The sequence below is a fragment of the Prionailurus viverrinus genome, chromosome B1 (genome assembly GCF_022837055.1).
Source record: "Prionailurus viverrinus isolate Anna chromosome B1, UM_Priviv_1.0, whole genome shotgun sequence".
Taxonomy (NCBI): domain Eukaryota; kingdom Metazoa; phylum Chordata; class Mammalia; order Carnivora; family Felidae; genus Prionailurus; species Prionailurus viverrinus.
The window spans coordinates 30,854,638-30,870,783 of NC_062564.1; the positions used below are offsets into that span (position 1 = coordinate 30,854,638).

A 16,146-nucleotide genomic window follows, 5' to 3' on the forward strand; every position below is an offset into this window, starting at 1 on the left:
GAAATAGAAATGTCTAGAGAGAGTCTGAGGGCAAACTCCCACTCACTGAATGACCTTACCAAAAGAGTACAAGTTAATGCGTTTTGTTTGCATTGGGGAGGTCTTTTCAACAGTTTAATTAATAACAAATGGTACCATTTTGATCAGATGTGTGAACTACATGGAAAGGGGAGGGACGCCTAATACATTAAAATGACAGCTTCTTGAAATCGTTTTAAGGGGAAAGTAGCTAGAAATTTTTTTTTTAAAAAAGCTAATTTAACAATTTTACTTGCACTGTGGAGCACTATTAGGCAGGTAGCAGAAGATGCAAATGTGTTAAAAAAATATGTTACATCTTGAGAAAAGTCTATCAATTAATTTTTTCTGTGAATTGATAAGCAAGCACATGAATTAATTTTAGAAGCATAGTCTGGACAATTCCAGGTTCAACTGAAGCATAGTCTGAAAAGCATTGTATTGTACTTGGTAGTAGGTTGCTTATTTATTTATTTATTTATTTACTTACTTACTTACTTATTTCAGAATGAAGACTTTAGACGAATTTCAAAGGATGAGAAGTGTCCAGTTATAGGAAGGATAAGGTATGTCTGAACAGTATAGACAGGATCTGGATTTTCACTAACCAAGTATTAAACATTAATATTAGCATTGTGAGAGAGATGCCAGAATTTCAAGTATGAACTTAGGCTCTGTTAAAGGAATACGTTAGTTCATGGAACAAAGGGTATGATGGTACCCTCAATATCATGCTGATTTGTTTTGTTCTGAGAACCACATGCCATGAAGGGTATGAATGAACTGGAGTGTATCCAGCAGAGGAGGTCTCAACCTTTTGATAAATCTTTTGGTAAAGAGACTAAATGCTAAGGTCACATGAACTACAATTGGTTAGCCTACGGGCAGGGAGATCATTGCCTTCAATTACTTGAAAGCTGAACTTACAGAAAAGGGATCAACACTACTGTACTCTCAACATGGCCCAACATGCATGTAACCAGTGAAGCTAGGAAAAGCTAGTGCTGAGTGAGGCCCACAGCCAAGGTGGAATAATCTCAAAGATGACCACTCTCAGAGCTGGCACATATATTTTTTTTAAGTGCGCAAAGTCCTAGGTTGCAGGTTTTTTTGTTTTGTTTTTTTAAAGAAAGAAGATGGTAGAGCCAAGACACAAAGCCAAAATAATCAGAGAGAACCAGAAAGCCAATGAGCAAGGGGTAGCAAAACAGTCAGAAAATGGGAGTGATAAAGTCAGAGGAATTTTAGAGCCATCAGATGACATATGATTCCCCGGGGCCATACTCATGGATATGCCCTGTGCATTCTAAGGGACTAAAAATAAAAACACTAATCAACCCAACCTCCCTGCAGGCAAATGAGAAGAGATTAGGGAGCTTCTTATCCATAGTTTCAGCACATGGAACAGATGAGAAAATTTTTGAAGTCTTGAGGGAATCAATTTCCAATTTAGAATATTTGGGGGAAAACAACAACAGAAACAACAAGCAGAGAGGTACCAAAATCAAGCAGCCACATGAAAAGTAGAAACCAAGATTTAAAGTCAAAATGAGAGGAGAATCCAGAAGAGCTATGGGCAAGAGGATGGGCAAACAGTAGAGTGAAGGGAGATAAGCTTGAAAGAATGAAGAATCACTGTACCAATACCCATGGTGGATGGATTTTTATGTGGTTTCCCTGTCATTTGGATGGAAAAGCCATGTGCATTTAAAGGGGACAAAATTCTCAGGGGAGAGATTTTCCTGAGGGGAGTCACCTTTAGAACCACCCATTTCCAGGAGAGAACATCAGCCGTCCAACTGTAGCTGCTTGACATGTTTGATGAGGTCCAATTACATGAGAAAGAAGGCCAGGCCCATCTGGAATAGCCTGATATGATCCTATTCCAACAGCTTTAAGCTGTCATAGTCTCAGCACCTCTGCAAGGCATGCAAGATCTCAATGTAATGTCCCCACAACTTCTCAGAAAATAATTTGTTGACTGTTAACTCCCATTCCTGCAGAGTACAATTAATTTGATTGAAAGGAGCCAAGAATGGCAGGCTCAGATCCCAAGGCCACTGCAATAAGCCCTGCCCAGGAGACTAGGATCCCTTTCAGTGTAACTGGTGTTGGTGTTGTCTGGGTCCGGGTAAATAAAGCAGGTCAAGTCAGAAGTGAACAAGACCTTCAGCTTCAGAAACAGATATGTTTCTTCTGTTTTTCTTGAAATTAGTTACCAAGCCTATTTAGAGCATAACAGTGGGGAATAAATCACCAGTAGTTTCTAGCCATCTTTGATTATTCTGGAGAGTGAGTCTCACAGCAAAATCACTAACATTTTATCTAATCTCAAGAAGTTACATTTCCTATACTCAATGTCATGTTTTGGGGCTTCCAAACTCACATTCCTTGGGATTTTCCCAAAGAGAATGCTATGTAAACTTCAATGTTTGTTCAAGGAATGATTTAACATAATATCCAAACAGATAAGGATCTCTCTGCCCATGAGGTCACGTCGGATCAGATTCATAATCATAGGAAAGTATACGAGAACAGCGCAACCTGAAGAGCATTACTCTTTCTGAGTTTCTACTTCTGGAAGGTTGCTTTCTACCCAACACTCTGATTGCTCTCTATAAGCCTGTGGGTACCTAAAAGCATCAACTTCCTTAAAAGCTGTTCATCAAGAGGCACTAGACTAGAAAATGGGGAAGCAGCAAGAGAAGGTAGCAATCCAAAATGATTAAGGTGTACTTATTTATATAGGGCTTTGTTTAGAGCACAAAAAGGGAGCATAAAAGCTTTTCACGGAACCAAGCATCAGTTACTAAACTCACATGGCTGTACTTCCACTGCATCCTGGTAAGAAAACATCTGCCCCTGGATGACCAATCTGGATTGCCTGAGAAAGATGTGATTGAACAAGGTAGGAGACAGGTCTCCTGAAGCAGGCTGACAGGGACAGAGCTAGTGCTGGTGGCAGGATTCTGAGGTTCGGTGGGAAGCATGGATCTTGGTAAGAAAGAGGACCTAGTTTGAGGCAGAAGAGCACAAAGAGTGGGGGAAACATGGAGAGTGAAAAACAGCAGTAGACTCTATCATGTTTTTCAAGCACAATTCATCGGAAGTAGTCTGTGCCTCACCCAACAGAGGCTGCTCTAGCAGCAGCCATGACCTTGGTTTATGTAAATGTCTGGGCCTACCAGACCAAATCTGAACCTCAGAACTTGCCAGAAGCTCCATAATTTTCATGCTTGAGGTGAATATCGTGTCATTTCTACAGGGAGGCAGAATGCTCTCTTCCCCTTCTTGGAAATGAACAGGGTGCATTGGAAAGCGAGTTTAACCTTGCTGGCAGTCTGGGTGGTGACCAGCCATGATGATTATACCTGGTATCTCAGGTGATTATGAGGAAAATGGCTTGTTCGGTCAAAATACACCAAATGATATCTGAGAGACATGCTATACCCTCACTTAAAGAGATGGTAATACTGTCCCCTGAGGTTCTTAAGAAATTAGCCCCCTGAAATAGGACTATTTATTCAAGCCAAAGAGCTATAACAAAGGCCTATTGGCTTCCAACGATACTCTGATGGAGCTGATATATGGTAGAATTGGCTCATTGTGGTAGACAATTTCTACACCTTCCTGCATAGAATTGCAAGGGGTAGTGGGCAGTGCCTACCTTGGCATCCAGGAGAAATTTATTTGCATGTATGAATGTCATTTGGAGAAAAGGTACTAAAATACGAAACAGGTACCATCATAACAAGAAATATACAAGATTGGTGATCTCTAAAAGTTCTTCTAATATTAACAACAATTTATACATATACTTTCCTTTTAAAAAATGTAATTTATTTAAACAAAAACAAAAACAGTTCACCCATTTCTCCCACCCCTCCTACCCTGCCTCTGGCAACCACAAATCTGTTCTCTGTTCCCATGAGCTTGCTCCACTTATAAGAGAGATCATATGGTATTTGTTTTTCTCTGTCCGACCTATTTCACTTAGCATAATGTTCTCAAGTTTCATCCATGTTGTCACAAATGGCAAAACTTCATTCTTTTTATGGCCAAATACTATTATTATATATGTATGTGGTGTATATGTGTGTATGTGTGTGTGTATGTCTGTATGTCACAATTTCTTGATTCATTCATCCATCAGTGGACACTTAGGTTGTTTCCATATCTTAGAATATGGATAATAATGTAAATAATGCTGTGATGACCATGAGTATGCATATATCTTTTCAAGTTAGTGTTTTCATTTTCTTTGAATAAATATCCAGAAGTAGAGTTGCTGGATCATATGGTAATTCTGTTTTTAATTTTTTGAGGAACTTCTATACTGTTTTCCACAGCGGTTGCACCAATCTACATTCCCACCAACAATGCTCAAGTGTTCCTTTTCTCCGTATCCTTGCCAACATTTCTTATTTCTTATATTTTTGATACCAGCCATTCTGACAGGTGTGAAGTGATATCTCATTGTGGTTTTGATGTGCACTTTCCTGATGATTAGTGATGCTGAGTACCTTTTGATGTACCTGTTGGCCATATGTATGACTTCTTTGGAAAATGTCCATTCAGATGTTTTGCCCAATTGTTTTTTGTTTGTTTGTTTTTTTTTAGAGAAAGAGAGAGCACATACGAGTGGGGGAGAGGGACAGAGGGAGAGAGAGAGGGAAACTTAAGCAGGCTCCACACTCAGCACACTCAAGGTGGGGCTTGATCCCATGCCCCCGGGATCATGACCTGAGCTGAAATCAAGAATCGGACACTCAGCCCGCTGAGCCACCTAGGCACCTCATTCTGCCCAACTTTTAATCAGATTGTTTTGGATTTTGCTATTGAGTTGTATGAATTATTTATATATTTTGGATATTACTCTCTCACTGGAATATGATTTGCAAATATTTTCTCCCATTCAGTAAGTTACCTTTTCATTTTGTTGGTCTCCTTTGCTGGGCAGAAGCTTTATAGTTTGATGTAGTCCCACTTGTTTGTTTATTTTTGCTTTTGTTGCTTTTGCTTTTGATGTCAGATTCAAAAAATCATCGCTGAAACCTGTGTCAAGGAAATTAGTACCTTTGTTTTCTTCTAGGAGTTTTATGGCTTCAGGTCTTACAGTCACGTATTTAATCTACTCAGGGTAAATTTTGTGTATGGTGGAAGATAGGGGTCGAGTCCCATTCCTTTGCAGGTGACTGTCCAGTTTTCCCAACACTATTTATTGAAGAGACTATCCTTTCCCAATTGTGTATTCTTGACTCCTTTGTTGTAAGTTAATTGGCCATATATGCGTGGAATTATTTCTGGGTTCTCTATTCTATTCCACTGATCTATGTGTCTATTTTTTTAAGCCAATACCTTACTGCTTTAGTTACTATAGCTTTGTAATGTAGTTTGAAATCAAGGAATATGAAGCCTCCAGCTTTGTTCTTCTTTCTCAAGAATGCTTTGTCTATTCAGAGTCTTTTGTGGTTCTATACACATTTTAGGGTTTGTTTTTCTATTTTTGTGAAATCTTTTACTTTCATCTCTGAATTTTTAAAAAAATGCTTATTAATCTAAATACATCTCTAATTTGTAAAATTTCAGGCAGTGCATTAAAATGAAGGGGGAATTGGTTAATTTTTAGACATAGTACAGTAATAGTCTCTTGGGCAGAGGTTGATCATTACTTTAAATATTTACATACACGCATGCACATTTACATGTATCTACACCAAGATTCTAAAGGACATACAGAACGATGTTTCTACCCTGCCCTTCGCCCAAGTAGGTGGGCTTTTAGTAACTAGAAGAATAATCTTGTTCTTAGCTTAGAGATAACAGGAAGTACCTTGGCAAAAGACAAAAAGAAAAGAAAACTTTTGTTCTTCTAGAGCAATTGCTCTCAAGCAAGTATACAGCAGAATCACCAGGGAAACACACTAAAAATACAGACCTCAGAGCCCCACTCCCACATATTTCGGGCTCAACAGCTACTTTGTGTCATTATAGGCCCATAGAGAACTCTCTTTTCCAGTGGTTCCCAAACTTTACACATAGCAGAATCACCAGGAAGTCTTGTTAAACACAGCTTGCTGGGCCCAATCCATTTCTGATCAGTAGGTCTAGGGTAGGACTCAAGAATTTGTATATCCAGTAAGTTCCCTGGTGGTGCTCATGCTGTTGGTCTGAGAACTACATTTCGAGAACCATTGCTCTATTTACATCACCAATCAGCTCTCCTAATTTCTGCCTTTTCGCTAAGGGATTAGAGCTCTGATTCAACAGGTGTCACTCACAGATTTGAATTTGTAGTAAATTTCCCAGGTATTTCCTATCAAGGGCTATGCTAAGAAATGCCAATTTATGTCCTTTATTTTTTAATTATATTTATAATATTAATTTCCTGGTACATCATGTGCACACTTGTGATGCCAGAAATAGTTGTAGTATCAGAACCCTGTTGCAGATTATCCCTACTCTCTGAAGCCCCATTAAAATCTGATTTCCTCCCTGCTCCTTGCCCCTACTTGCTTAAAAGTGCATAATCCATGCCTAGACTGAGCAATGATTTTGAGTGAGGGTCCTCCAATTCCACCATTACTGCAAAATAACTAAATCTAACTATAGAAACTAGTTGGAATCTCCATTGGCATAGCACCAACATTGATTTCAGGATTGGCCCTTGAAGGGTGGATGGCAGGCCAGTAATCACTGGACACCACAGGGATGACAGCGCTCAGGGAGTTCAGTCCACTGAGCTGTGCTGCAACCTAACTTTAACTGAGCCATAAGGCATCTCTTTAAGAGTAAAGGGGTCTTTTCTTGCTTACATGTCAGGTGGCTGATACATATTTCCTTGTTCCTCTCCTTCAAGGAATAACCCATCCAACTATGTGACCTATGGTTGGCCCATGCACATCTTCCAGGTCTCATTTGTGGGAAGAATGAAGAAATCTAGTAGGTAAAACTCTGTTGAGAAGTATAAGTGCCCCAATAATGGCAGAAGCAGCAGCTGGGCACTGAGCAGGCAAAGCTTTGGGTTCACTGTTGGAGAGTTGAGCCCCTAGGGTGACCGCCATTAAATAAACTGGTTATCTCTAGATATATGCCTTCCTACATTGTCCTTTAAAGTAAAAAAGACACTATTCTTTATCCCTGCAAAATCTGGTTTAATGCCAGCACATCACACTCTGCTATCTGATTCCTTTCAGCCAATGGGATGCATTTTCCAAATGGTGGGCTTCAAGTAAGGGATTTTATCTGAGGTCTGGTAACAATCAACATATAGCCAAGCTAACCAACCACCCTCTGCCAAACTAAAATCTTAAATTAAAGAACATTTAATAAATTCACAAGCCCATTAAATGGTTTCATAAATTTATCTGCTTTCTCCTCTAAGAAGGAAGCATAGAGTTTGAATCCTGGCTCTACCCCTTACTAGTAATGGCTTTGGGCAAGCTAAACTTTTTTGAGCCTCAATCTCATTGCTTAACAAGTAAAAAGCAATGTTAGTACCTTCCTCATAGGATGTTGTGAGGACTAAATGTAATAGATAAATATAGTAAAGTTATGTATACAATGTATTTATACAAATAAAGGTAATAAATGTAAAGTACTTCTAACAGTATCTGAAATTTAGTAACCATTCAGTAAGTATTTTATTTATTAACTCAAAATTTTCTATAAATGATACTTCTCTACAGAGACTTGTCCATAATTATTACCAGTGGCCTCCAGGAAGGGAAGTTCTTAAGGGACTCAGTAAACGGCTGACACTGATGTGTAACTCAGTATCAGGCAACTCACTGCTTTATCAAGCACTGCAGAATGGAAAAGTTATGCTACCTCATTTTCATCACTTAAAAACAAATACAAGTATCTGTGCCTCCTCTCTGAGAATCCTAAAAACTGGAAAACCCCAATGACCATATATAATAAAAGGTAGAAGTGACTCAACTAGAAATCTAGGAACTCTCAATCTGAAGTGTTCTGGGAAGACCTGAATATTCCCAGCTCTCCATATTCAGGGGCTTTCCTTATACTCCCTGACCCGTTTATAGAAACTAAATGGCAGCTTTGCCCTTTCAGCTACTCAATGTATCCCTTCAAAATTTTCACTCAGGGTCCAGTATCAATTATTTACCAAGTTCCTAGGTGACACTGTGACATCATCTCCAGGTGTGCCCAAACACCATCACAGGCATAGTGATTACAGGAAGTAATCGATTTTGACTGTGCCTAGAAATGGATGTCCTCTTTCCAATCAATACTATGGATAATGATTTTTTTTTCTCATTTAAAATTGCCAATGAGTTTCACTCAATTCTAGTTGCTCAATTCCACTTTGGATTATTCTGAGAAGCTTTTTTCACGCAAGCGTAAGTGTGAAATATCTTGTTAGAGCCGTCTTGCTACATGACCTTCAAATGACTTAACTCAGAGGACAATAGGGTGTTTACTAATAAGACTTGCAAATTCTTGGAGACTTAAGTTGGATGAGAGCAATAGTAGCTTGTCTCCTCCTGAAAAATTCCTGGTGAATTGACATCATCTAACTCTGCCCAGCCAGCTGTCTGTGGATAACTCATAGACCCTGAGGCATTGTGGGTAGTAAGTTTGTATTAAGTAATTACCTGGAATTGAGCCTATTTGAAATAGTATTTCCATTGCCACTTTTATCCATCTATTTCTGTTGACATGAGCATTTTAAGTTTCATCTTTTATTTTTGCACTTCATGTACACGTTGGAACGAATGGCTCTGGGGGCATTGGTTATACTGTAGGCCCAAAGGAATCCTCATTCCTCATTATATACTTTGCTCATTTTGATAGTGTAAATCCATCCTCCTTAAATCATTTCCCTAACAGGTGCCCAATTTCTGATACTAGCCATCGACGTGTGAACAATACTGCCACCCTCAGGGAGTCCTGGAAAATGCCTTTGGACATGAAAAGTTGTTTACATTGGTATGAGGCTGAGGAACCCGCAAGAAATAAATGAAACAATATTTGTTTGAGCTGCAAACTGGGAAAGAAAGGACTATATTGTTGAGATGTCCCAACAATTATGAGAGGGAATTTTAGTTGTTTTAACAACAGCTAAATGAAAGCAGGCATTTTATGAGAGCTTTTGGGGGTTTCCAGGAGAGTGGGATCAATGCATCCCCTCCAAATACTTGAGCAGCGACTCACTGATGAAATGTCAGCTGGTCACAGTCTGCTCATTGTGTGACACCCTTGCCTGGGGTACATGTTTCACTGCGGAAGTCCCTTTTGTCACCAAGGTCACTTTGAGATCCCTCCCTCCCCGGTTTTCTTTTGTGGTTGAATGTCACCAGTGTTCTGATGACCACATGTTGGTATGTGATCAAAAGACATTTTTAACCCACTCAGTTGGTTTGCAAATTAACAGCAGCCCAGAGAAGCATAGAAGAAAAATCTCTTTAGAGAAAAATCTTGATATTCAAAATCTGGAGGAAGGGTTCTTCTCTTTGATCTCTGAGCAGCCGAAGACTCCAATACCCAAAGAAGGCTCTTGATCTATCTATATAAGGAGCACCCTTTCAGGTCAGCTGCAGCAAGATGAGATGACATCCGTTAGGCAAGTTGGGCCGGTTTCCATGTTGTCAGACGACCAGGCACAGCGTCCAGGAAAGCGGGTTACTAGCAGTTTCCCTTGCCACACAGCGCTGGCTCCCTCCTCTTTCAACTACCATGGAAAATGTGAAAAATATTTAGGCAAGGCCAGCACCACCCCTAAACAGCAGTAGGAACCAGCCTACCCCGCCCCCACCTTCGCCCACACCCACCTTCAGTTCTGTGCTGGAAATTTCACCAATAAAGAGGATGAGCTTTCATTTTTACCACTTGGCTACATTGTTTTCAAGGTTTTGTTTACCAAGCTGTACTTGAGTAATAATTTTTCATCCTTTTGTACATCAAAGACTAATAGAAATTCCAAGCAAGACTTCTGTTTTGTTTAGCTCATGTAGCATTATCACAGGCAAACATTCTTTCATCTTTTGATTTTGAAACTGCCTTTGCTGAGCGCAAGAAGCCCAGAAACCCTAGAGTGCTATAAGGTATCAGGAGTCATGAATTCTTTTTAGCTTGTCATGAGCTCCTTTCAGAACCATTCTTGAAAGCAAGCTTTACGTCAGCATGAAGTAGACCAAAGGACCCCAGAGTCCTAGTGTGCTGGGCAGGGAATTTCTGAAAATCAGTGAAGGCAGTTATGGAAGAACTGAGGCAGAGATAAAGGGACAGAGGACCAAAGACAAACTTCACTAGCTACACATTCATCACAGGACATTTTACTCACAGATCTTAATGTGAGTGGCAATGGGTATTCAGAAAGTCAACAATATCAGTGTCTAGAATGGTGCCCGTCGCGTAATCAGTGCTCAATAAAGATTTACAGGTGGATAAACTTTGGGCGGGGCCAGGCGGGGGGGGGGGGGGGGGAAGGTGGAAAAGATAAGAGTGACTTGTTGGTTCTTATATTTGGTGTTTTATGTTCTCTAAATTTGCCATAATAGAAAAATAATAAACTTTGTTTAAAAAAACAAAACAAGGGGCGCCTGGGTGGCGCAGTCGGTTAAGCGTCCGACTTCAGCCAGGTCACGATCTCGCGGTTCGTGGGTTCGAGCCCCGCGTCGGGCTCTGGGCTGGTGGCTCAGAGCCTGGAGCCTGTTTCCGATTCTGTGTCTCCCTCTCTCTCTGCCCCTCCCCCGTTCATGCTCTGTCTCTCTCTGTCCCAAAAATAAATAAAAAACGTTGAAAAAAAATTTAAAAAAACAAAACAAAACAAGAGAGAAAGAAACTAATGTGGCTGTTTAATTAGCAGGAGAGCCCAGCACCATGGCAGTAGGGCATAAAATGACTTTTCCAAAGCAGAGGTTCAGCCCTACACAGCAATGAGCCCAGGCAACCCGATTATCAACCCAGATCATCGTTATTTGTCTTTCATCATTTTTTTTCATCTGTGGAAATCACTGATGCTCTCATGAAAAAGTATGTTGCAAAGCTATTAGAGAACAGAATACGATCTTATGATGCCAAATAATTAGCTTGAAATATGTCTGATACAGCATTTTAGCTGAAGAATTAAGTGTCATTCTGGAGAATTATAGCATGCAGTAACGCTTAGAGTTGCAAAACAAAATGACACAGTGGAGAAAAAAAACGTTTCTTTCTTCCTTTATTACATTTGGCTCAGCATATATATTGAGTGCTTGATGTGTTTACTTATCCTAATGATCACACTGAATCCCCTCAGAAGGCATAATTTGAAGCCTTGCGTTTCAAATGTAACTGACCGAGGTCTCTTAATTCAGTTATTCAGAATGACAACGAGTCCTCTGTCTGTCGAGTGCTGAACAGAACCCTGGTCATACAGGTGCCCAGCTCACATGAAGCTGAAAGTGGTGGTTACTTGTCAAGTGACATCTGGATGAACATGAGCAAATGAAAGGCACCCAGAAAACCGAGGCTGAACGCTTCATATTACATAAAATATGGTATGTAAAAGTGATGCATATGGATTAGCTGTTGTGTTGTTAGTATAAAACCCCTTGACCAATGATCATTATAGAAGTGAGAAAGAGTATCAGAAAATGAGAAAACAGATGGACTTAGGGCCAAATGTTAACTCTACTCTCCTTGGCTGCTGTCTTTCTTCCATTCATCCATCCATCCATCCATCCATCCATCCAATCACATCAGTTATTCATAAATTCTGCAGATATTTATGGCACAGTACAATGAGTTGGTTTCTAGAGACAGAATGATGACAGTGCAGTTAGAAGGCTTTTCTCTTCCTTGTCAGAGGTAAAGATTCCAGCGGCTAGTAAGAAACCAGATTTGAGGGGCATCTGGGTGGCTCAGTCGGTTGAGCATTCGACTTCGGCTCGGGTCATGATCTCATGGTACGTGAGTTTGAGCCCCGCGTCAGACTCTGTGCTGACAGCTCGGAGCCTGGAGACTTGCTTTGGATTCTGTGTCTCTTTCTCTCTCTGCCCCTCCCCCACTCATGTGCTCGCTCGCTCTCTCTCTCTCCCTCTCTCTCTCAAAAATAAATAAACATGAAAAAAGTTCAAAAACAAGAAAACAGATTTGGAAGGTTGATCCATTTCTGTAAATGAACTGGGGCCACAGCTATGCTTTCATGAACTCCCATTTTAAGATCTGTGTAGTTTTCCTATATGAAAAATAGTAGGAATCTATTTTTATTCTCTGAAGTGTATTATGTTTGAAATATTTCTTAGGCTGTATCTTAGACTGAAAGCTGTAAATGGCTATAAACTCCGTGACTGACACTGCAGGTCCTTAGGAATTGACACCCCAGCCCCTTCTCTAACTGACCTGCAGAGATTCCCACTGACTCTCCGTGACCACATGATTATTGCTGCCGCCTTTGAGTAAATGGCTTTGGACTTTTCCCAGATGGGCAACTTGTGTCTCCTGCCTTTGGTTCAGATGCCATGGGGAAACACATGAGGAGCTCGAAATCACCACTCCCCCTCAGCTTGTAGTCCCAGTAATCTTAGCTGCATTGAGAATTTGCCCATGACAGTATTTGAGCTCTCCATCCCCTGCTTTTTATCAGAGCAAACCCGACACTCAACAGGACTACAAGTTCATCTTCATGGACTGTCTATGTCGGCTGCCCTCTTATAATCTTGATGTAGCTTTCTGTTATTATGCTATTCTAAACTGCCATTATTTCTTATATTTCTTATGTTTTCTTTATCCTGAAAATAGAATGCATTTTTCTCCTATCTTCTCTGATTGTATATGGTGGAACTATATTTGACCATTTGGTGTAGTCCACTAACCTAATATGTACAATATTGAGGAAAATTGGAAAGCTTTTCAGATTTATAGGTGTTAGAGCAATATGATGACAGAATTTCAGAAATAGCCTCTTCCCATTTATGGGGCTCAAGATGGAATTAGTTTTCAGAGCTGTGACACAGATTGGCTTTTATGAGAAGACATCCCACGATTTATGGTCTTGAAGAAAAAATATTGACTGAGGTGAAGACAAGGTCAGTATTTACACCAAAGAAATATGCCTGAGGATATATATTTCTGTGGTATTTTCTCCATTCAAGAGTGTGACAATAATACCATAATTGTGGGTTTGGTTTCCTTTTTGGTTATATTGAGCTCAAGGACCGAAGGACAGGGAGGAAGAGGAGAGGGAAGGGGAAGGAGGATGAGTTTTCACAGATTCTATATATTGAAGACAGTAGTTAATAATATATGCCTTATAGTTACCCATTGACTCCATATGTATTTATAGCATCTACTCTATTCCAGGTCCTATGTTAGGTGCTAGAGATAAAACAGTGAATGAAGTAGACATAACCTCTTTTTCTTATGAAAGGCTCAGCATAGCGAGGAAGAAAAACATAGAACAAATTATAAATGGGAAGCTAATTACGAAAAAGGAAGTACAGGTAACTGATACAGGAATATTTGATGTAGGTCCTGACCTAGTTGGAAGAGAGAGGCAGAGAAAGGGGGAAAATAGGAAACATCCTCTCATGGAAACTGAAGTTATAGTTGAGGTATGAAGAGTCAGTCCCAGTTCAGCCAGGCAAAGGGTGGATTGAGTCTGGGAGTGATGGAGCAAAGACAGAAAAGTCTCCAAAGATGGAGAAAGACCAGACAGCATGCCCTTGTAGTCCTTTAGTCTAGTACAGGGGTCAGCATACTTTGGTCTGTAGGCCAAATCGATCCTGTGTCTGTTTTTATAAGTTTTATTGGAACCCAGCCATGCCTAGTCACTAATGTATGACCTAAGGCCATTTTCACACTACAGGACGAGAGTTGAATAGTTGCACAAAAGAGACTGTGTGGCCTGCAAAACCTAACATATTTATGACATAGTCTGAAAAAAAATGCCAACCTCTAGTCTAGAGTAAGCGATTTAGTCATGCATAGTAATACTAGGTGCTGTAACAAACCACTCCAAAGTCTCAGCTACTCATTTGATAAAAGTTTTTCTCTTATATCACAGCTTTGTGAGCAGCTGACCTAGGTAGCTGTTGTCTGACTAGTGAAGCAGGCATGTTATCTTGAGGTTCGGCCCTCTGCTCTCCAAGGGTCCTATACATCCAGCTGTGCAGATGGGGGGCAGAAAATGTAGTCAAGGATGTGAAATGCTTTAGTTGCCAGGTCTGGGGGTATTATACATCACACTTCATGCCCATTAGTCATGTAGTCCCACCCAAATCCAGGGAAGGCTGGCAAAGTAAGTTTTCTGTGTTTTGGGGACGGAAAGAAGATGTGCTGGGGAATACAGAGTGGTGCTTCTGCCACAGTGAACAAGACATGTTTAAGGAACTGGATAAAAGGACTCCTGCGTGACTGAATTTGGATGGCGTGAGATGAGGCTGATAGACAGGCAGAGGCCAGATTGTGTGGGGCCCTGCGAACCATGTCAAAGATTTTAACTCAGTTCTGAATTATCAGCTGTATTACTCTGATGAGTTATGCCACCCAGCTGATCTGATCCTCTGCTTCCTCATCAGTGAAACTTACGTTATAGACTTGGGTAGATGCAAAGGGATGAAGTAAGTCCAGCTCTTAGAGTATCACATAGCACACAATAAGCATGCGATAAATTATAGTCGTTACCATCAAAGCAGAGGAAACTTCCACCTCCCTTCCCCCGAACCGAACTTTTCCACCCCAAATTGCAGAAGTCCCTGAACTGCAGAAGACTCTTTGCTGAATATCACCAAGCCTTATCCCATAAGAAAGATAATTGAAGCACTCCGAATCATTTTTCTACTATTTCATTGGCTTCTGCATATTAGCAACCATCTTTTCAAGGACACATTGGCCTAGAGAAAAATCAGATTCCCTCTACCCAGAGTTACTATTCTGTGAACTAAAATAACTGCTTTCCCAAATCTTTTACCATTCCTGGATCCAGAAAAGATGTCAACTGAAGCCCAGAAAAATATATATATTTGTACATGTACACACACACACACACACACACACACACACACACCTGAAAAAGGCAAAGCTAGAGTGACACGACCCAGCTCATCACATGTACTCAACATCCTACCTCTGTCCCCATCCTAAGGTTATTTTTTTGTTTATCAGCTTCAGAATCCATTTTGAGCTCCGTATTTCCTGCATCACTTGAAAGGAATGCTCCTGGCCTCAGGTCTCCTTACTCTGGAGGAAGAAGGGTTTTTCCAAAGTCAGGAAAACACATTGAAAACAAAAAAGGAAAGATAGAATAATGTGGAGAAATAGCAACAATTTTGAAAAATAAGAGTAATGGGAAGGGATGGGTCAAACATATTAAAAGATGTTATGGAATAGTGGTGTGGTACTGACACAAGAATGGGTAAGCATCAATTGAAAAAAACATGAAAGTAAGCCTTTAATATTTGCAACATAATTCAATGAGGAAAGGGAAGATAATAGATTATAGTAGATTATAGTAGTATAAATCATTAGCAATTTGGAGAAAAACATACTCTCACACACACACACACACACACACACACACACACACACACAGCAGGAGAATGTTGCGATTAAGATGGCAGCATCTATAGCCAGCATGTCCTGGATTTAACACCAGATCTAATCTATTTAGCTGTGTTATTTAATCTTGCAAATTACACAATCTCTTTGGTCCTAGTTTTCCTTCTATACACAGTGGGGGCAATAACAGAATTTACCTTCCAGGGTTGTTATGAGGATTGAGTGAATTAAAACATGCAAAGCACTTAGAACAGTTTGCAACATACAATAAGCATTCAATATATGTTAATCATTGTGATGGAGGGAAAATCATAATTTAAAAAAAGTCACTTTCGTTTCAATGTATTCAACATTCATTTCATTGTATACTGTAAATGAGGCTCTAAGTAATAAAACAAAATGGCTAAGACGTGGCCCTGTCCTCAGAGACAGGAGCTTACAACCTAATATCAGTTAGGAGTGTGTCTGCTCATCTTATCCTTCCTTCGTCATCCTTCTCCAAGGTGAATTCTTGGGCAGAATTAGAGTTGCCCAGCACAGCTTGAACATATTGCAGACCTAATTTCTTGTTCATGTCACTGAAAATACATCCTGCAATAAATTCATTTTGTTCTGTATATATGT

The 16,146-nt window shown here is 40.1% G+C and overlaps 1 long non-coding RNA gene across 1 annotated transcript in view; it reads left to right on the forward strand.

Annotated features, from left to right (window-relative positions):
* LOC125164323 (uncharacterized) overlaps positions 1 to 16,146 on the forward strand; it is a 55,759-nt gene that overhangs the window by 4,732 nt on the left and 34,881 nt on the right. The window contains exons 3-4 of the long non-coding RNA XR_007151721.1: positions 526 to 584; positions 11,340 to 11,522. This is a non-coding gene — a long non-coding RNA (uncharacterized LOC125164323). The remainder of the gene's footprint in view (positions 1 to 525; positions 585 to 11,339; positions 11,523 to 16,146) is intronic.